We start from the raw sequence: 23,556 nt of genomic DNA on the forward strand, positions 1-23,556 counted from the left end.
AATATTCAATTTCATTGACTCAAAATATCTGCTCTCAAAATTTTAATTTTAAAATTAAGAATAACTTTTACAATATTGATACTCATGTTATCTTAAGCTTTAAATACCACATGAATCATGTTGAAATATTAAAATGCATACGTTTACTTTAACGAGTTAAAAATCCTGATCAAAATAATGAAAAAGACCCAAATGTAAAACAGTATAATTGATAATAAAACTCAACTGGCTTCAAAAAATATGAAGAGGAAAGTAAAAGTCGACATGTTTCAAGCGTTCAAATTTACGCGCCCATTCTCAAGACTTGTCAGGCGCGAATGACTTGTGACTTTAACTATTGGACTCTCAAAACATGTCTATTTTTATTATCATCTATTATTTGATAAATCAATGAAGTTTTTATATTTTTGATTCAGTTTCTTGGGATTATCCATATAGTAACAGAGAATATTAAATTATTTCACTCGGTATTAAAATAAGTTTTACGTAAGATAAAGGCATAGGTTCTTAGATTGAAAAAATAATAATTCTTTACTTTCTAAAAAAATCAATACAGTACAATTTTTCTTTCGCTACAAGTTTTAACGTTTTTTAAGGACGTAAAAAAATTACGTTTAAAATTGAAATTTCAAAAGTCGAATGTGAAAATGGAATGTTCCCTAGCACCAGGAATCGAAAAAAAATAGTTTCAAGGACAGCTACTTCAAAGAGTGTTAGCGTTTCCGACCTACTCGAAGTTATTTGAAAAGGTATTTTTTATCTATCGATTTCAAAGTTTATTCTACATATATTTTAGGGTATACTTTAGGAGTATTTCGATCGAGTTTATTTTTACACCCTTATTTGTTTAAAATTATTAAATAATTTGCTTAAAATAAATTATTCAAGCTATATGATTTAATGCATTTATAGTATAATAGTAAACGAGGCTTCCATCGCATATCCTTAACCTTGATACCGCTATCATTAAATAAATGGAATAAGCTTAGATAAATAGTAAAAGTTAATTTTTTTCTCGTTTTAGTTTTCAAGGAATAATACGTTTCGATGAAACAGATTTCATTTTGGAAATTACGAAATTATTGAGTAGGTTCCTCGTGGCAATATCATTCTTATCCTCCTATAACGAAATATAGGAAAAGTTGGTTTTCTCAGTCTCTGTAAAAAGTATGTTAACCTTCTTGCCGCGTATTTTTTTTTCTCTTTATCGAAATATGTTCGAAATTCGTATTTTTCATTGAATTTTTTTTTTAAATCAGAAGATTCTAAAATTGGCCCGATTATTTTTATTATCATTACAAATTTCAATTTTCAGTTTTTGCTGCTTAACAAAATGAGGCATTTTCCTAACTTCAAATAATATCTTGGGAATCGTGCTAAAGTTAAAAATTAAACAAAATAGTTTAGTGTATTATCCGGAAAAAATTCTACATGACATCTACAAGAAAGGCTAAAAAATATGATGAAATAATTAGTTGGATAGTTCTGTGAATCACATGTGGTCCGTTAATTAAAAATTTAATTTTACAACTAAGATGTTGGAACGACATTTAAGATACTAAGATATTTTAAGACGCTTAAAAATCGACAGCTCTTTATGTTCTGTATCTTTATACTCTTGGTAGTGACTTACAAAACATCAACACTATTTTAGATAATCTATGTTGAAGTCACAGGAAACAAAAAAAAAAAAGACAATCAATAAATTTATTCATTTTCCGAAAAAAATAGTATGTTTAGTAAACAGTCAGCTGTTCTGCATCAAATAATTTTAAACAGCGGAATGTTCTTAATTTCTTAACGTTTTATTCATAGCTAGCAGACAATAATTCTAACTTTTCTTCAAAAAAAATTGACAGTAATTTAAAAAGGAGCTTTACTTTAAAGAAAACCTAAATTAAAGTACTAAAAAAATTGATTAGTATTTTAATGAAGAAATAATATACGTAGTTTGCGTAAAGAATAAGATTTTTAAAAATGTTAAAATTTAATTAAATAGTTGGTAGAAAAATTCTGCGAAACACTTCCGGACTGGTGATTAAAAAATTTATTTTATGATTAAGACGATGTATAAATGTTGAGGAATTTTAAGATGCTTAAAAATGTTGACTACGTATTCGTATTAAATAGTACATTATATATTGAAGAAATAGTTAAAATTGTTGAAGAATAGTTTTATAGTTTCAAAAATATAAAAAGATTAGCAATCAGTTATCTGCGAAAAATATATGAATGAAAGTTAACGCTGCGCGCACAAAGTCAAATTTCTCGTAAATTAATCACATTTTAATATTAATCGCCCCATTGAAATATTTCTCCATTTTCGCCAAATTACTTTTTTAAAAATAATTAATTTTAATTTTTCTCAGCTTCTACTAAATAAAAACAGTTGAAACTTTAGATTTTTCAATTGAAAAATATGTAGATTAACATGGTATAAGAAAATTCATACCTTATAATTCAAAATTTTTTCATCCTCAATTTAATTAAATAAAAAAAATAATAAATAATTATAAAAAATTATTTTTTACATGAAATTATCTTTGGGTAAATGAGATTTATTGAGTGGTTTCAGTTTTTTTATTTTTTGAATTGCTTAACTAGTTTTTAAAGTATGACTAAAAACGAAAAAAGTGAAATTTACATTAAGGTGTCCATACTTTGAATCGCTATCCTGACCAAACGGTGGGGACCACATTTCCCAGATTGCGGCTACCCCCTATATTTTGAAGATTAAGAATCCAAATATGTAAAAAAATAGACGTTTATTCAAAGAAAGTACGTTTTGAGTACACTAAATAATTAGCATGTTTGAGGACACTCTCAGAAACCATTAAGATCGGCACTTAGTACGTGAAAATCCGATCATTAGAACGAAAGTTATTCAGTTATTCAGGTATTACTTTCACTTAGTTTATTGAATTAACGACAAAGTTTCTGTCTTGTGATGGCAATATTTATATTTCTAAGTATCTTAAGTATGTATAATTAAAAGTATCTTAGAACAAAATATTAGTGATAAAGAAGTTTGTCGCAGAAAGCCCGAAAAAATTCTGCCAGGGGGGGGGGGGCTATTTATATTCTCATTGTCATGGTAACAATATAACTTCATCTAGAATCTAAATAATTGTTTGGCAGTATTTAGTTTTAGATAATTTTTTTTTGAGTTACTTTAATCATAAGCGAGCGGTAACTTTCCTAATGTAGTTGCACAGAACATAATAATTAAATGTTTAACAAGAGGTCAAGATGTCAAATCTATTGAAATTTTGAGCAGATTGCTGGCATTATTTGGTGATGATACCCACCCTGCCCGAGAGCTCAAGTATGCAAATGTCACAAGTTATTTGAACAAGGCCGTTAATAAATGGAATATTTGTCTCATATGCTCTTCGACCAAGAGCGAGTTTTATGACAGAGACGACAGGAGTGTAATGATAGACCTTATTCAGAATGACCGACGAAGGAAAGTTCGAAAACTTAATGCGATGACAAAGATGAGTTATGGAAGTATGCAAAGCATAATTAATGACAATTTGGAATATCGAAAAGTCTCAGCGGGGTGGCTTCCTAGAATTTCAAACAATAAACAAAAAGTTGCAAGACAAGACATTTGTCAAAAGCCGAAGTAACACAACAAAAGTTACAGACATTTCCCTGGGTTACAGTTAGTCATCCTCTATACAGTCTGGATTCGTTATTTTCAGATTACCGTTTATTTGGGCCCCTTAAATAAACTTACTGAAAACTTAAAAAACTCGAAGTTTCAACACTCACTACAATAGTTGATAGAATCAATCACTTTAAAAACCATAATACAACGAATCAAATGGTATAAAATATTATTACAATTAAAGGGAAAAATATAATGTCATTTATTGATTTTTAGAATCAGGTCATTAAATATTAGCCAACAAATTAGTTGATAGAATGAAAGAAACAAACTTTTGAACTTGAACGACATGAAGCCGTTTATGTGCTCGTTACTTAGGAAAAATGGGGAAAACACTTGATTCTTCTGCACTTCAACTGAGCACTTCAGTTATTCTGCAAATTATCTTGATAGAGATTCTCGACTCCGAGATCTTAGTTTTCCTAATGTTAGAAAAATTAAGAAGGGGAAGACAAAACTAATCCATCGAAATGCAATTATTATATTGCTCTTACGACATTAAAATGTAATGATTGCAATTTAATGATCTTTAATTTTCCCTCAGGATATCAAGAAAAATGAGCAAGAAGACTTGTAAAGACCTAAAAGTCATTAATGGTAAGGTAAGGTAACTATAGGTAAGTTTTACTAGCTTAAATAATATGAGGCTCTAGTTATTGAAGAAATGGTATGATACTGTTCTAAAGGTAAGCTTAGTAATAATACTTAATTATAAGGTAAGTTATTTATTTATCCTGAACTATATTCAAAGTAATCGTATAGCTAATCTAATATTGCGCTTTTTGTGCGGGTAAAAATTTTTTATAAAAAAGCGCAAAATTTGGTCCGGGTTCTTTTTTTCCGGTTTGTAGATTTTTGGGTAATTCGAGGGATCCCGTCACACATCCCGCTGGTAAAATCGCAATCCTACGTTCGCCTTAGATTACATGCGACGAAATTCGGTCGTTCCGTCATCTGATTGCGTTTGCGTTTCCATACTTTTGTTACTTTTTTTCTGTCTTTTCCATTTTTCATTGTGTTCTAAGACTTTTCCCACTTTGTTTGACCATGTTTTTTAACATTTTTCTGAATTCTTTTTTTCCAATTTGCCTTTTCCACGTTTTATTTAATATTGTTCATTTTATTGTTTATTTTCTAATTTTTTTTCCAATGATGCATTTTAATTTTTTTTTTACAATTTCTCCATTATGTTTTTCTTCTATTTTTTCCCATTGCGTGATTGTTATATTTTATCCTTCGTGTTTTTTTCTACATTTTTTTTCATTGCTTTCTAATTTTTATCCATTGTTTTTTTCCCGTTGTGCTTTCTCTATCTTTTCCATTGTGTTTTTCAAATTTTTTCCATTGTGTTTTTAAAATTTTTCCCATTGTGTTTTTCAAATTTTTTCCATTGTGTTTTTCAAATTTTTTCCATTGTGTTTTTTGATTTTTTCTAGAGTATTTTTATCATTCTGTTTTTTTATTTTTATTTTTTGCATTGTGTTCCTCCGATTTTTCCAGTGTGCTTTTTCTAATTTTCATGGTGTTTTTTCCATATTTTTCAATTGAGTTTTTCCAATTTTTCCATTGCTGTTTTTCAGATGAGATTTTTTTTCATTTTGTTTTTTAAATTTTTTACAGTGTTTTTTTTATTTTTTTTTCCATTGTGTTTTTTTTCCAGAGTGATTTTTTCTTTCTTTCAATTTTCCCCTGTGTTTTTTCCATTGAATTTCATTTTCCAATTTTTGATTGTGAATTTTTGAGATTGATACTGATTTTCCAATTTTTGATATTTTCCATTGTGCGATTCTTATACATTTTCCTTCGTATTTTTTTCTATATTTTTCTTAAATGCTTTAAATTTTTTTTTTCCATTTTTTTTTCTTCCATTTTATTTTTTTCTTCTTTTCATTTCCATTGTGTCTACTAATTCAGCTTTTTCCATTGTGTTTTTCTAATTTTTTCCGTTGTGTTTTTCAAATTTTTTCCGTTGTGTATTTCGTTTTTTTCCAGCGTATTTTTAGCATTCTGTTTTTTTTTATTTGCATTTACATTGTGTTCCTCCGATTTTTCCAGTGTGTTTTTTCTAATTTTCATGGTGTTTTTTCCATATTTTTCAATTGAGTTTTTCCAATTTTTCCATTGCTGTTTTTCAGATGAGATTTTTTTTCATTTTGTTTTTTAATTTTTTTACAGTGTTTTTTAATTTTTTTTCCATTGTGTTTTTTTTTCCAGAGTGATTTTTTTTTCTTTCAATTTTTCCCTTGTGTTTTTTCCATTGAGTTTCATTTTCCAATTTTTGATTGTGAATTTTTGAGATTGATACTGATTTTCCAATTTTTGATATTTTCCATTGTGCGAATCTTATACTTTTTCCTTCGTATATTTTTCTATATTTTTCTTCAATGCTTTCTATTTTTTTTCCATTTTATTTTTTTTTCTTTTCATTTTCATTGTGTCTACTAATTCTGATTTTTCCATTGTGGTTCCTCCATTTTTTCTCAGTGTTTTTTTTTTTTTCATTTTGTTTTTAAATTTTCAGTGTCCTTTTTTTTCCATTGTGCTTTTTAATTTTTTCTCGAAGGATTTTTTCTTTCATTTTTTCCATTTTGTTTTTTCCTTTGAATTTCATTTTACAATTTTTTATATTGAATTTTTAATATTGTTGTTGATTTTCCAATTTTTGATATTTTCCAGAGTGTGATTCTTATATTTTTTCATTCGTATTTCTTTCTAAATTTTCCTTCAATGCTATCTATTTTTTTTCCATTGTGTTTTTCGAATTTTTTCCATTGTGTTTTTCGTTTTTTTCCAGTGTATTTTTACCATTCAGTTTTTTTTTTAATTTTATTTTTTCCATTGTGTTCCTCCGATTTTTCCAGTGTGTTTTTTCTAATTTTCATGGTGTTTTTTTTCTTTATATTTTTCAATTGATTTTTTCCATTGCTTTTTTCCGATGTGTTTTTTTTTTCATTTTGTTTTTAAATTTTTTACAGTGTTTTTTTTTTCATTGTGTTTTTCTTCCAGAGTAATTTTTTCTTTTTTTCAATTTTTCCCTTGTGTTTTTTCCATTGAGTTTCATTATCCAATTTTTGATTGTAAATTTTTGAGATTGATACTGATTTTTCAATTTTTGATATTTTCCATTGGGCGAATCTTATATTTTTTCCTTCGTATTTTTTTCTATATTTTTCTTTAATGCTTTCTATTTTTTTTTTCATTTTATTTTTTTTTCTTTTCTTTTCCATTGTGTTTACTAAATTCTGCTTTTTCCATGGTGCTTCCTCCATTTTTTCTCAGTGTTTTTTTTCATTTTGTTTTTAAATTTTTAGTGTCTTTTTTTTATTTTTCCATTGTACTTTTTAATTTTTTCTAGAAGGATTTTTTCCATTTTGTTTTTTCCGTTGAATTTTATTTTAAAATTTTTATATTGAATTTTTAATATTGTTGTTGATTTTCAAATTTTTGATGTTTTCCAGAGTGTGATTCTTATATTTTTTCATTCGTATTTTTTTTTAAATTTTCCTTCAATGCTATCTAATTTTTTTGCATTGCGTTTTATGAATTTTTTCCATTGCGTTTTTTCTAATTTTCATGGTGTTTTTTTTTCTTCATATTTTTCAATTGAGTTTTTCCAATTTTTCCAATGTGTTTTTAATTCTTCATTTTTTTAAAAAAATTTTACAGTGTTTTTTTTATATTTTTGATATTTTCCATTGGGCGAATCTTATATTTTTTCCTTCGTACTTTTTTGTATATTTTTCATCAATGCTTTCTATTTTTTTTCCATTTTATTTTTTTTTCTTTCCTTTTCCATTGTGTTTACTAAATTCTGCATTTTCCATTGTGCTTCCTGCATTTTTTCTCAGTGTTTTTTTATTTTTATTTTGTTTTTAAACTTTTAGTGTCTTTTTTCATTTTTCATTGTGGTTTTTAATTTTTTCTAGAAGGATTTTTTCTTTCATTTTTTCCATTTTGTTTTTCCGTTGAATTTCATTTTCCAATTTTTTATATTGAATTTTTAATATTGTTGTTGTTTTCCAATTTTTGATATTTTCCAGAGCGTGACTCTTATATTTTTTCCTTTGTATTTTTTTCTAAATTTTCCTTCAATGCTATCTAATTTTTTTCCATTGTTATTTTCTTTTTCGGTTTTTTCCATTGTGTTTACTAAATTCTGCTATTTCCATTTTTCCGTTGAGCTTGCTCTATTTTTTCCATTGTGTTTCTATTCTGTTTTTTTCTTCCTCAATGTTTTTTCGCCATTTTTTCCAGGGAATTCCAGTGTATTTTTTCTATTTTCCATTGTGTTTTTCCGATTTTTCAACTTTTTTTTACAGTGTGTTCTGTGTGTTTTTCAGTGTGTGTTCCTTTCTATTTTTTCCATCATCAGTTATTTTTCATTTTCAGTGTGTTTCTATCAGCTCTGTTAGTGTAATTTCCATTGGTATTTTCTCGTTGCGTTTTTTATTGGTTTTTTTTTTTTTGTGTTCTCTATTGGTTTTTTTCGGTGTGTATTCAGTTGATTTTTTATCAGTGTGTTTTCCATTGATTTTTTTTAAATGTGTTTAACTTTTATTTCCATTTTTTGCATTGTGTTTTTCTTACTATTCGGTGTGTTTTCAATTCATATTTTTAGGTATTTTCCATTGGTTTTCTTTCAGTATTTTTATTTTTTTCCCAGTGTGTTCAGCTTTTTTGGGTGTTTTTCATCATCTATTTTTTTCGCAATACTTAGTTTTACAGTTTCTTCTTATTTTTGTTTAAATTATAACTTTCTATTTTTTATTACAGCTGATAAATTCCATCCGTGACTTTCGCAGTGGTGTTTTTTATTATTTTTTATTTTTCATTTTTTTCATTTTTTTAATTTTTTTATTTCTAATTTTCAAGTTTTTTTTCCTCTCAAATTTTCAAGTTATTATTTTCATTACTTATCAATTTTTCTTCCTCTTTTCATTGTTTTTTAAGTTCTAGTTTTTTACAATATATTTACCTTTTTTTTGTTCTTTATAATTCAAGTGTCTGGTCATGTTTTGTCACCCCATTTCGTACTTTTTTCTTTTTTAATAGTCTCATCGCTTTCCAACGCATATCAAGTTTATTTATTTATTGTTTCAAATTATTGCCGAATGTGTCAATAAGATATTTCATTGAATGTGTCAATATCAGTATGTCTTATAGTTTTTTTTATCAGTGTATTCAGTTTTTTTTTCCAATTCTTGATCCAGTTTTTTCGATTCATAACATGCATGCCTCGTGCAACCGTTCATTCAACTCGTGCTTTGACTTCTTGTTTTTCGTACTTTCCTTCATTATTTTTTCAAGTGACAAATTCCCCATTCCATGTGTTTGTCTTTTCGTTTTTCTATTTTTTTTCCATTGGTTTTCAATTTTTTTTAGTTTTTCAGTTTTTTTTATACATTTTTCATTTAGCTTTTCATTCAATGTGTCTACCAAATTTTTCCGAATTAATTTTCATTTTGTTTTCTTGTTTTTATCTAATATGTTTCACAGCACTTCATTCAATTTCTTTCAAATTCTTTCTTTTCGATGTGATTTTCAGTATCATACCGGCTTTCAGTCCTTAACAGATTCAATTATTCACATCACATTTTCTCTTCAATTCAGTTTCATGTTTCCTGTGAACAGAAAAAAATGGTTTATTTTTAATTCTTATGTAATATATTTAAGCTTTTAAGGATTTTCTAGTTTTCAAAAGTGAACTTCATGCTATCAACAGGGGTCTGGAATTAGTTATGCACAGTGACCTTTGTTTTGAAGACCTTTGGATACTCACTGTTAGCCACAGCTTCCTGCAAAATCTCAAAAACATAACCAATATTGTCGGCAAAACCAGTATTTCCATCCTAAGCTAATTAAAACTCTTGTCCCTTCAGCATAATATTCACCTGCAGTGGATTCATTCTCACGTTGGTCTCATGTTGGTCAACGACTTAGCGGATAGCCTGGGTAGAGAGGGTTGCAGCCTACCACACCCTACCTCTTCTGATCTCACCTATCTTGAACTTTACTCCCTAAAAAAAATCCCAGCTTCTCAGGGACTGGCTGATTCCTCCCACCCACAATTGGTATAAAGGAAATAATCCTGGAGTTTCTTTGACTCTTCCCTTTGAAAGGAGAGTCTGTACCCTCCCGCCTAGCTACTGGTCATCTAAAGGGTTCACTATATTCCTAAGGAACTAAAACCTACTCCCTCTGCTATCAATGCTTCCGCCGATCATATCCTGGACTGCCTTGGTCTTCTCTGGGAAGACATCTACTCTACTCCTCTTTTGGTCTTCGAATCCTTTGAATCATTGCCTGAATCATTTTCTTTGAGCAGATTAAGAGAAACTGTTGCTTTTGAAGGACAAACACTGTAAGTAAAACGTTGCATTTTTGTTTTTCTTTCTTAACTGTTTTATGTATTGCAATTCTGAAATTTTACACACCAGTCATGTAACGGTTTTTATAATAACTTATTAGAGATTCCAGCTCTCTTACGAGGGCTGCTATTTATATTTCTGGCCTTGGCAACAGTAAGTGTTACTAGGCGACCGCAGACGATTTTAATCGAAAGTTTGATATTTTTAAATATAAATTCAGCAGACCATCTACCATTATAGCTTCATTTGTGTTGTTGACAGTAATTTGAAAAGTTCTTCTTTTTCAAAAAATGGAATTGAATCGTGAACATTTTCGTGCCATTATTTTTCATAACTTTCGACGTCGATTGTCAAGACAAGAGTGCTCCGATGATACTCACACAGAACTTAATCAACTTAAATTTTTTATAAACACATGAAATCTTTCCCGTTTTTTTCTTTTAAAGAGGAAAACATTTTCAAGAACGATCTCAATCAGAATTTTTGAACTCAATAAAAATACTGTTAGTAATGAGGGTTTACCATTTTAAATAAATAGACTTTTTAGCACAAAATTTGGTTTTTATATTTTAATACTTTTACTACGTATTCTATTCATATCTTATTAATTACTTTACATTTTATAGGAGAGGATGTTCTCTTTATATGATGCAGAATAGTATTTTGTGATTCATCATGGCTCTGGTAAGAATTCTATTTTAGTGATTCAATAAATTTTCAGGCCAATCAACTATAACGACAGCACATAAATTTGGAAAGGGATTTGGGATTTGATCACTTTTTCAGGCAAAGTAGACGGAAGGCTATGAGAGATGTCTGATAACAAAAATTGAAATAAATTCAGGCTCAAATTTACTAATATATCATAATTTACTTATTTTATGAAAGTTTCGAACGCGTCTTGTTCATAAATAAGTTTGGATTAAAGGTACGACAAGTAAGATAGTTTGGTTCCTATCGTCTTAAGATTTCAAATTCAGTCCCCAGTTGTGAGAATTGTTAACATCAGACACTAAAAGACCATTATTTTCTGTTGGGGTCAAGAGATACTACAATGGACTTACTTCACGGCTCTCGTATAGTTTCTTGTCTAGTTTATAGATTTTGTGTTAATATCCTCCTCAAGATTTTAAAAGCATTTTAATTTGTAATACAATAATTTATTCACGAAAGCCAGCTCTAGGGTCGATGCGGGCAGGGAGCGGAATTCATATCGCCCAGCCATTGACAGGATTCGGGCCCTGTTCACCTCATTGGTGGGAGAAAACTCTGTCCCCTGCGCCATCACAGCTTTGATATAGGTTTTTGCGAGTTTATAGGTTTTGTGTTATTAATATCCTCCTCAAGATTTTTTAAGCATTTTAATTTGTAATACAATAATTTATTAATGAAGCCAGCTCTAGGGTCGATGCGAGCCGGGTCAACACCTCCTAGAATAAGGAAGGCCTCAGCACGGATAAAATTAGTAGTCCGATGTGACGAAGTTAACTGCGCAGTTGATGAAAAATAAGAAAGATGTCATTACGTTCGGGTTACTAAGCTGCGCAGTGGTTGAAAATACAAAATAAATCATTTCGTTTGGACTACTAAAGGATATTTATGGTAACCCGTGCAGAGGCCTTCTCTTTTCTAGGAGGTGTTGGCCGGGTGCGAAATTCATATCGTGCAGCCATTGACAGGATTCGGGCCCTGTTCACCTCATTGGTGGGAGAAAACTCTGTCCCCTGCGCCATCACAGCTCTGATATAGGTTCTTGTCTAGTTTATAGGTTTTGTGTTATTAATATCCTCCTCAAGATTTTTTAAGCATTTTAATTTGTAATACAATAATTTATTAATGAAGCCATCTTTAGGGTGGATGCGAGCCGGGTGCGGAATTCATATCGCCCAGCCATTGACAGGATTCGGGCCCTGTTCACTTCATTGGTGGGAGAAGAGCCTGCTCTAGGGTCGATGCGAGCTGGGTGCGTAATTCATATCGCCCTGCCATTGACAGGATTCGGGCCCTTTTCACCTCATTAGTGGTCCCCTGCGCCATCACAGCTCTGATATAGGTTCTTGTCTAGTTTATAGATTTTGTGTTATTAATATCCTCTTCAAGATTTTTTAAGCATTTTAATTTGTAATACAATAATTTATTAATGAAGCCAGCTCTAGGGTCGATGCGAGCCGGGTTCGGAATTCATATTGCCCAGCCATTGACAGGATTCGGGCCATGTTCACCTCATTGGTGGGAGAAAACTCTGTCCCCTGCGCCATCACAGCTCTGATATAGGTTCTTGTCTAGTTTATGGGTTTTGTGTTATTAATATTCTCCTCAAGATTTTTTAAGCATTTTAATTTGTAATACAATAATTCATTAATGAAGCCAGCTCTAGGGTTGATGCGAGAAGGGTGCGAAATTCATATCGCCCAGCCATTGACAGGATTCGGGTCCTGTTCACCTCATTGGTGGGAGAAGACTCTGTCCCCTACGCCATCACAGCTCTGATATAGGTTTTTGTCTAGTTTATAGGTTTTGTGTTATTAATATCCTCCTCAAGATTTTTTAAGCATTTTAATTTGTAATACAATAATTTATTACTGAAGCCACCTCTAGGGTCGATGCGAGCCAGGTGCGGTATTCATATCGCTCAGCCATTGTCAGGATTCGGGCCCTGTTCCTCTGGTCACCTCATTGGTGGGAGAAAACTCTGTCCACTGCGCCATCACAGCTCTGATATAGGTTCTTGTCTAGTTTATAGATTTTGTGTTATTAATATCCTCTTCAAGATTTTTTAAGCATTTTAATTTGTAATACAATAATTTATTAATGAAGCCAGCTCTAGGGTCGATGCGAGCCGGGTTCGGAATTCATATTGCTCAGCCATTGACAGGATTCGGGCCATGTTCACCTCATTGGTGGGAGAAAACTCTGTCCCCTGCGCCATCACAGCTCTGATATAGGTTCTTGTCCAGTTTATAGGTTTTGTGTTATTAATATCCTCCTCAAGATTTTTTAAGCATTTTAATTTGCAATACAATAATTCATTAATGAAGCCAGCTCTAGGGTTGATGCGAGCCGGGTGCAAAATTCATATCGCCCAGCCATTGACAGGATTCGGGTCCTGTTCACCTCATTGGAGGGAGAAAACTCTGTCCCCTGCGCCATCACAGCTCTGATATAGGTTCTTGTCTAGTTTATAGGTTTTGTGTTATTAATATCCTCCTCAAGAGTTTTTAATGATTTTAATTTGTAATACAATAATTTATTAATGAAACCAGCTCTAGGGTCGTTGCGAGCCGTGTGCGGAATTAAAATCGCCCAGCCTTTGACAGGATTCGGGCCCTGTTCCTCTGGTCACCTCATTGGTGGGAGAAAACTCTGTCCCCTGCGCCATCTCAGCTCTGATATAGGTTTTTGTCTAGTTTATAGGTTTTGTGTTACTAATATCCTCCTCAAGATTTTTTAAGCATTTTAATTTGTAATACAATAATTTATTAATGAAGCCATTTCTCGGGTGGATGCGAGCCGGGTGCGGAATTTATATCGCCCAGCCATTGACTGGATTCAGGCCCTTTTCACCTCATTAGTGGTCCCCTGCGCCATCACAGCTCTGATATAGGTTCTTGTCTAGCTTATAGATTTTGTGTTATTAATATCCTCTTCAAGATTTTTTAAGCATTTTAATTTGTAATACAATAATTTATTAATGAAGCCAGCTCTTGGGTCGATGCGAGCCGGGTGCGGAATTCATATCGACCAGCCATTGACAGGATTAAGGCTATGTTCATCTCATTGGTGGGAGAAAACTCTGTCCCCTCCGCCATCACAGCTCTGATATAGGTTCTTGTCTAGTTTATAGGTTTTGTGTTGTTAATATCCTCCTCTAGATTTTTTAAGCATTTTAATTTGTAATACAATAATTTATTAATGAAGCCAGCTCTAGGGTGGATGCGAGCCGGGTGCGGAATTCATATCGCCCAGCCATTGACAGGATTCGGGCCCTGTTCACTTCATTGGTGGGAGAAGAGCCTGCTCTAGGGTCGATGCGAGCCGGGTGCGTAATTCATATCGCCCTGCCATTGACAGGATTCGGGCCCTTTTCACCTCATTAGTGTTCCCCTGCGCCATCACAGCTCTGATATAGGTTCTTGTCTAGTTTATAGGTTTTGTGTTATAAATATCCTCCTCAAGATTTTTTAAGCATTTTAATTTGTAATACAATAATTCATTAATGAAGAAAGCTCTAGGTTCGATGCGAGCCGGGTGCGAAATTCATATCGCCCAGCCATTAACAGGATTCGGGTCCTGTTCACCTCATTGGTGGGAGAAAACTCTGTCCCCTACGCCATCACAGCTCTGATATAGGTTTTTGTCTAGTTTATAGGTTTTGTGTTATTAATATCCTCCTCAAGATTTTTTAAGCATTTTAATTTGTAATACAATAATTTATTACTGAAGCCACCTCTAGGGTTGATGCGAGCCGGGTGCGGTATTCATATCGCTCTGCCATTGTCAGGATTCGGGCCCTGTTCCTCTGGTCACCTCATTGGTGGGAGAAAACTCTGTCCCCTGCGCCATCACAGCTCTGATATAGGTTCTTGTCTAGTTTATAGATTTTGTGTTATTAATATCCTCTTCAAGATTTTTTAAGCATTTTAATTTGTAATACAATAATTTATTAATGAAGCCAGCTCTAGGGTCGATGCGAGCCGGGTTCGGAATTCATATTGCCCAGCCATTGACAGGATTCGGGCCATGTTCACCTCATTAGTGGGAGAAAACTCTGTCCCCTGCGCCATCACAGCTCTGATATAGGTTCTTGTCTAGTTTATGGGTTTTGTGTTATTAATATTCTCCTCAAGATTTTTTAAGCATTTTAATTTGTAATACAATAATTCATTAATGAAGCCAGCTCTAGGGTTGATGCGAGAAGGGTGCGAAATTCATATCGCCCAGCCATTGACAGGATTCGGGTCCTGTTCACCTCATTGGTGGGAGAAGACTCTGTCCCCTACGCCATCACAGCTCTGATATAGGTTTTTGTCTAGTTTATAGGTTTTGTGTTATTAATATCCTCCTCAAGATTTTTTAAGCATTTTAATTTGTAATACAATAATTTATTACTGAAGCCACCTCTAGGGTCGATGCGAGCCAGGTGCGGTATTCATATCGCTCAGCCATTGTCAGGATTCGGGCCCTGTTCCTCTGGTCACCTCATTGGTGGGAGAAAACTCTGTCCACTGCGCCATCACAGCTCTGATATAGGTTCTTGTCTAGTTTATAGATTTCGTGTTATTAATATCCTCTTCAAGATTTTTTAAGCATTTTAATTTGTAATACAATAATTTATTAATGAAGCCAGCTCTAGGGTCGATGCGAGCCGGGTTCGGAATTCATATTGCCCAGCCATTGACAGGATTCGGGCCATGTTCACCTCATTGGTGGGAGAAAACTCTGTCCCCTGCGCCATCACAGCTCTGATATAGGTTCTTGTCCAGTTTATAGGTTTTGTGTTATTAATATCCTCCTCAAGATTTTTTAAGCATTTTAATTTGCAATACAATAATTCATTAATGAAGCCAGCTCTAGGGTTGATGCGAGCCGGGTGCAAAATTCATATCGCCCAGCCATTGACAGGATTCGGGTCCTGTTCACCTCATTGGAGGGAGAAAACTCTGTCCCCTGCGCCATCACAGCTCTGATATAGGTTCTTGTCTAGTTTATAGGTTTTGTGTTATTAATATCCTCCTCAAGAGTTTTTAATGATTTTAATTTGTAATACAATAATTTATTAATGAAACCAGCTCTAGGGTCGATGCGAGCCGTGTGCGGAATTAAAATCGCCCAGCCTTTGACAGGATTCGGGCCCTGTTCACCTCATTGGTGGGAGAAAACTCTGTCCCCTGCGCCATCTCAGCTCTGATATAGGTTTTTGTCTAGTTTATAGGTTTTGTGTTACTAATATCCTCCTCAAGATTTTTTAAGCATTTTAATTTGTAATACAATAATTTATTAATGAAGCCATTTCTCGGGTGGATGCGAGCCGGGTGCGGAATTTATATCGCCCAGCCATTGACTGGATTCAGGCCCTTTTCACCTCATTAGTGGTCCCCTGCGCCATCACAGCTCTGATATAGGTTCTTGTCTAGCTTATAGATTTTGTGTTATTAATATCCTCTTCAAGATTTTTTAAGCATTTTAATTTGTAATACAATAATTTATTAATGAAGCCAGCTCTTGGGTCGATGCGAGCCGGGTGCGGAATTCATATCGACCAGCCATTGACAGGATTAAGGCTATGTTCATCTCATTGGTGGGAGAAAACTCTGTCCCCTCCGCCATCACAGCTCTGATATAGGTTCTTGTCTAGTTTATAGGTTTTGTGTTGTTAATATCCTCCTCTAGATTTTTTAAGCATTTTAATTTGTAATACAATAATTTATTAATGAAGCCAGCTCTAGGGTCGATGCGAGCCGGGTGCGGAATTCATATCGCCCAGCCATTGACAGGATTCGGGTCCTGTTCACCTCATTGGTGGGAGAAAACTCTGTTCCCTGCGCCATTACAGCTCTGATATAGGTTTTTGTCTAGTTTATAGGTTTTGTGTTATTAATATCCTCCTCAAGATTTTTTAAGCATTTTAATTTGTAATACAATAATTAATTAATGAAGCCAGCTCTAGGGTCGATGCGAGCCGGGTGCGGAATTCATATCGCCCAACAATTGACGGGATTCGGGCCCTGTTCACCTCATTGGTGGGAGAAAACTCTGTCCCCTGCGCCATCACAGCTCTGATATAGGTTCTTGTCTAGTTTATAGGTTTTGTGTTATTAATATCCTCCTCTAGATTTTTTAAGCATTTTAATTTGTAATACAATAATTTATTAATGAAGCCAGCTCTAAGGTCGATGTCAGCCGGGTGCGGAATTCATATCGCCCAGCCATTGACAGGATTCGGGTCCTGTTCACCTAATTGGTGGGAGAAAACTCTGTCCCCTGCGCCATCACAGCTCTGATATAGGTTCTTGTCCAGTTTATAGGTTTTGTGTTATTAATATCCTCCTCAAGATTTTTTAAGCATTTTAATTTGCAATACAATAATTCATTAATGAAGCCAGCTCTAGGGTTGATGCGAGCCGGGTGCAAAATTCATATCGCCCAGCCATTGACAGGATTCGGGTCCTGTTCACCTCATTGGAGGGAGAAAACTCTGTCCCCTGCGCCATCACAGCTCTGATATAGGTTCTTGTCTAGTTTATAGGTTTTGTGTTATTAATATCCTCCTCAAGAGTTTTTAATGATTTTAATTTGTAATACAATAATTTATTAATGAAACCAGCTCTAGGGTCGATGCGAGCCGTGTGCGGAATTAAAATCGCCCAGCCTTTGACAGGATTCGGGCCCTGTTCACCTCATTGGTGGGAGAAAACTCTGTCCCCTGCGCCATCTCAGCTCTGATATAGGTTTTTGTCTAGTTTATAGGTTTTGTGTTACTAATATCCTCCTCAAGATTTTTTAAGCATTTTAATTTGTAATACAATAATTTATTAATGAAGCCATTTCTCGGGTGGATGCGAGCCGGGTGCGGAATTTATATCGCCCAGCCATTGACTGGATTCAGGCCCTTTTCACCTCATTAGTGGTCCCCTGCGCCATCACAGCTCTGATATAGGTTCTTGTCTAGCTTATAGATTTTGTGTTATTAATATCCTCTTCAAGATTTTTTAAGCATTTTAATTTGTAATACAATAATTTATTAATGAAGCCAGCTCTTGGGTCGATGCGAGCCGGGTGCGGAATTCATATCGACCAGCCATTGACAGGATTAAGGCTATGTTCATCTCATTGGTGGGAGAAAACTCTGTCCCCTCCGCCATCACAGCTCTGATATAGGTTCTTGTCTAGTTTATAGGTTTTGTGTTGTTAATATCCTCCTCTAGATTTTTTAAGCATTTTAATTTGTAATACAATAATTTATTAATGAAGCCAGCTCTAAGGTGGATGCGAGCCGGGTGCGGAATTCATATCGCCCAGCCATTGACAGGATTCGGGCCCTGTTCACTTCATTGGTGGGAGAAGAGCCTGCTCTAGGGTCGATGCGAGCCGGGTGCGTAATTCATATCGCCCTGCCATTGACAGGATTCGGGCCCTTTTCACCTCATTAGTGGTCCCCTGCGCCATCACAGCTCTGATATAGGTTCTTGTCTAGTTTATAGGTTTTGTGTTATAAATATCCTCCTCAAGATTTTTTAAGCATTTTAATTTGTAATACAATAATTCATTAATGAAGAAAGCTCTAGGTTCGATGCGAGCCGGGTGCGAAATTCATATCGCCCAGCCATTAACAGGATTCGGGTCCTGTTCACCTCATTGGTGGGAGAAAACTCTGTCCCCTACGCCATCACAGCTCTGATATAGGTTTTTGTCTAGTTTATAGGTTTTGTGTTATTAATATCCTCCTCAAGATTTTTTAAGCATTTTAATTTGTAATACAATAATTTATTACTGAAGCCACCTCTAGGGTTGATGCGAGCCGGGTGCGGTATTCATATCGCTCTGCCATTGTCAGGATTCGGGCCCTGTTCCTCTGGTCACCTCATTGGTGGGAGAAAACTCTGTCCCCTGCGCCATCACAGCTCTGATATAGGTTCTTGTCTAGTTTATAGATTTTGTGTTATTAATATCCTCTTCAAGATTTTTTAAGCATTTTAATTTGTAATACAATAATTTATTAATGAAGCCAGCTCTTGGGTCGATGCGAGCCGGGTGCGGAATTCATATCGACCAGCCATTGACAGGATTAAGGCTATGTTCATCTCATTGGTGGGAGAAAACTCTGTCCCCTCCGCCATCACAGCTCTGATATAGGTTCTTGTCTAGTTTATAGGTTTTGTGTTGTTAATATCCTCCTCTAGATTTTTTAAGCATTTTAATTTGTAATACAATAATTTATTAATGAAGCCAGCTCTAAGGTGGATGCGAGCCGGGTGCGGAATTCATATCGCCCAGCCATTGACAGGATTCGGGCCCTGTTCACTTCATTGGTGGGAGAAGAGCCTGCTCTAGGGTCGATGCGAGCCGGGTGCGTAATTCATATCGCCCTGCCATTGACAGGATTCGGGCCCTTTTCACCTCATTAGTGGTCCCCTGCGCCATCACAGCTCTGATATAGGTTCTTGTCTAGTTTATAGGTTTTGTGTTATAAATATCCTCCTCAAGATTTTTTAAGCATTTTAATTTGTAATACAATAATTCATTAATGAAGAAAGCTCTAGGTTCGATGCGAGCCGGGTGCGAAATTCATATCGCCCAGCCATTAACAGGATTCGGGTCCTGTTCACCTCATTGGTGGGAGAAAACTCTGTCCCCTACGCCATCACAGCTCTGATATAGGTTTTTGTCTAGTTTATAGGTTTTGTGTTATTAATATCCTCCTCAAGATTTTTTAAGCATTTTAATTTGTAATACAATAATTTATTACTGAAGCCACCTCTAGGGTTGATGCGAGCCGGGTGCGGTATTCATATCGCTCTGCCATTGTCAGGATTCGGGCCCTGTTCCTCTGGTCACCTCATTGGTGGGAGAAAACTCTGTCCCCTGCGCCATCACAGCTCTGATATAGGTTCTTGTCTAGTTTATAGATTTTGTGTTATTAATATCCTCTTCAAGATTTTTTAAGCATTTTAATTTGTAATACAATAATTTATTAATGAAGCCAGCTCTAGGGTCGATGCGAGCCGGGTTCGGAATTCATATTGCCCAGCCATTGACAGGATTCGGGCCATGTTCACCTCATTGGTGGGAGAAAACTCTGTCCCCTGCGCCATCACAGCTCTGATATAGGTTCTTGTCTAGTTTATGGGTTTTGTGTTATTAATATTCTCCTCAAGATTTTTTAAGCATTTTAATTTGTAATACAATAATTCATTAATGAAGCCAGCTCTAGGGTTGATGCGAGAAGGGTGCGAAATTCATATCGCCCAGCCATTGACAGGATTCGGGTCCTGTTCACCTCATTGGTGGGAGAAGACTCTGTCCCCTACGCCATCACAGCTCTGATATAGGTTTTTGTCTAGTTTATAGGTTTTGTGTTATTAATATCCTCCTCAAGATTTTTTAAGCATTTTAATTTGTAATACAATAATTTATTACTGAAGCCACCTCTAGGGTCGATGCGAGCCAGGTGCGGTATTCATATCGCTCAGCCATTGTCAGGATTCGGGCCCTGTTCCTCTGGTCACCTCATTGGTGGGAGAAAACTCTGTCCACTGCGCCATCACAGCTCTGATATAGGTTCTTGTCTAGTTTATAGATTTCGTGTTATTAATATCCTCTTCAAGATTTTTTAAGCATTTTAATTTGTAATACAATAATTTATTAATGAAGCCAGCTCTAGGGTCGATGCGAGCCGGGTTCGGAATTCATATTGCCCAGCCATTGACAGGATTCGGGCCATGTTCACCTCATTGGTGGGAGAAAACTCTGTCCCCTGCGCCATCACAGCTCTGATATAGGTTCTTGTCCAGTTTATAGGTTTTGTGTTATTAATATCCTCCTCAAGATTTTTTAAGCATTTTAATTTGCAATACAATAATTCATTAATGAAGCCAGCTCTAGGGTTGATGCGAGCCGGGTGCAAAATTCATATCGCCCAGCCATTGACAGGATTCGGGTCCTGTTCACCTCATTGGAGGGAGAATACTCTGTCCCCTGCGCCATCACAGCTCTGATATAGGTTCTTGTCTAGTTTATAGGTTTTGTGTTATTAATATCCTCCTCAAGAGTTTTTAATGATTTTAATTTGTAATACAATAATTTATTAATGAAACCAGCTCTAGGGTCGATGCGAGCCGTGTGCGGAATTAAAATCGCCCAGCCTTTGACAGGATTCGGGCCCTGTTCACCTCATTGGTGGGAGAAAACTCTGTCCCCTGCGCCATCTCAGCTCTGATATAGGTTTTTGTCTAGTTTATAGGTTTTGTGTTACTAATATCCTCCTCAAGATTTTTTAAGCATTTTAATTTGTAATACAATAATTTATTAATGAAGCCATTTCTCGGGTGGATGCGAGCCGGGTGCGGAATTTATATCGCCCAGCCATTGACTGGATTCAGGCCCTTTTCACCTCATTAGTGGTCCCCTGCGCCATCACAGCTCTGATATAGGTTCTTGTCTAGCTTATAGATTTTGTGTTATTAATATCCTCTTCAAGATTTTTTAAGCATTTTAATTTGTAATACAATAATTTATTAATGAAGCCAGCTCTTGGGTCGATGCGAGCCGGGTGCGGAATTCATATCGACCAGCCATTGACAGGATTAAGGCTATGTTCATCTCATTGGTGGGAGAAAACTCTGTCCCCTCCGCCATCACAGCTCTGATATAGGTTCTTGTCTAGTTTATAGGTTTTGTGTTGTTAATATCCTCCTCTAGATTTTTTAAGCATTTTAATTTGTAATACAATAATTTATTAATGAAGCCAGCTCTAGGGTCGATGCGAGCCGGGTGCGGAATTCATATCGCCCAGCCATTGACAGGATTCGGGTCCTGTTCACCTCATTGGTGGGAGAAAACTCTGTTCCCTGCGCCATTACAGCTCTGATATAGGTTTTTGTCTAGTTTATAGGTTTTGTGTTATTAATATCCTCCTCAAGATTTTTTAAGCATTTTAATTTGTAATACAATAATTAATTAATGAAGCCAGCTCTAGGGTCGATGCGAGCCGGGTGCGGAATTCATATCGCCCAACAATTGACGGGATTCGGGCCCTGTTCACCTCATTGGTGGGAGAAAACTCTGTCCCCTGCGCCATCACAGCTCTGATATAGGTTCTTGTCTAGTTTATAGGTTTTGTGTTATTAATATCCTATCCAAGATTTTATAAGCAATTTAATTGGTAATGCAATAATTTATTAATGAAGCCAGCTCTAGGGTCGATGCGAGCCGGGTGCGGAATTCATATCGACCAGCCATTGACAGGATTAAGGCCCTGTTCATCTCATTGGTGGGAGAAAACTCTGTCCCCTGCGCCATCACAGCTCTGATATAGGTTCTTGTCTAGTTTATAGGTTTTGTGTTATTAATATCCTCCCCAAGATTTTATAAGCAATTTAATTGGTAATACAATAATTTATTAATGAAGCCAGCTCTAGGGTCAATGCGAGCCGGGTGCGGAATTCATATCGACAAGCCATTGACAGGATTAAGGCCCTGTTCATCTCATTGGTGGGAGAAAACTCTGTCCCCTGCGCCATCACAGCTCTGATATAGGTTCTTGTCTAGTTTATAGGTTTTGTGTTATTAATATCCTCCTCTAGATTTTTTAAGCATTTTAATTTGTAATACAATAATTTATTAATGAAGCCAGCTCTAGGGTCGATGCCAGCTGGGTGCGGAATTCATATCGCCCAGCCATTGACAGGATTCGGGTCCTGTTCACCTCATTGGTGGGAGTAAATTCTGTTCCCTGCGCCATCACAGCTCTGATATAGGTTTTTGTCTAGTTTATAGGTTTTGTGTTATTAATATCCTCCTCAAGATTTTTTAAGCATTTTAATTTGTAATACAATAATTTATTAATGAAGCCAGCTCTAGGGTCGATGCGAGCCTGGTGCGGAATTCATATCGCCCAGCCATTGACAGGATTCGGGCCCTGTTCACCTCATTGGTGGGAGAAAACTCTGTCCCCTGCGCCATCACAGCTCTGATATAGGCTCTTGTCTAGTTTATAGGTTTTGTGTTATTAATATCCTCCCCAAGATTTTATAAGCAATTTAATTGGTAATACAATAATTTATTAATGAAGCCAGCTCAAGGGTCGATGCGAGCCGGGTGCGGAATTCATATCGACCAGCCATTGACAGGATTAAGGCCCTGCTCATCTCATTGGTGGGAGAAAACTCTGTCCCCTGCGCCATCACAGCTCTGATATAGGTTCTTGTCTAGTTTATAGGTTTTGTGTTATTAATATCCTCCTCTAGATTTTTTAAGCATTTTAATTTGTAATACAATAATTTATTAATGAAGCCAGCTCTAAGGTCGATGTCAGCCGGGTGCGGAATTCATATCGCCCAGCCATTGACAGGATTCGGGTCCTGTTCACCTAATTGGTGGGAGAAAACTCTGTTCCCTGCGCCATCACAGCTCTGATATAGGTTCTTGTCTAGTTTATAGGTTTTGAGTATTTAATATCCTCCTCAAGATGTTTTAAGCATTTTAATTTGTAATACAATAATTTATTAATGAAGCCATTTCTCGGGTGGATGCGAGCCGGGTGCGGAATTCATATCGCCCAGCCATTGACAGGATTCGGGCCCTGTTCACCTCATTGGTGGGAGAAAACTCTGTCCCCTGCGCCATCACAGCTCTGGTATAATTTCTTTTCTAGTTTATAGGTTTTGTGTTGTTAATATCCTCCTCTAGATTTTTTAAGCATTTTAATTTGTAATACAATAATTTATTAATGAAGCCAGCTCTAGGGTCGATGCGAGCCGGGTGCGAAATTAATATCGCGCAGCCATTGACAGGATT

General features: G+C 35.1%; 1 long non-coding RNA gene across 1 annotated transcript in view; it reads left to right on the forward strand.

Annotated features, from left to right (window-relative positions):
* Positions 1-8,202: 8,202 nt before the first annotated feature.
* Positions 8,203-23,556, forward strand: part of LOC147815989 (uncharacterized) — a 149,691-nt gene continuing 134,337 nt past the window's right edge. The window contains exons 1-2 of the long non-coding RNA XR_015430989.1: positions 8,203-10,034; positions 10,668-10,725. This is a non-coding gene — a long non-coding RNA (uncharacterized LOC147815989). The remainder of the gene's footprint in view (positions 10,035-10,667; positions 10,726-23,556) is intronic.

This window comes from Parasteatoda tepidariorum, chromosome 2, assembly GCF_982258835.1.
Source record: "Parasteatoda tepidariorum strain Cologne lab strain chromosome 2, Ptep-v5.0, whole genome shotgun sequence".
NCBI classification, from domain to species: domain Eukaryota; kingdom Metazoa; phylum Arthropoda; class Arachnida; order Araneae; family Theridiidae; genus Parasteatoda; species Parasteatoda tepidariorum.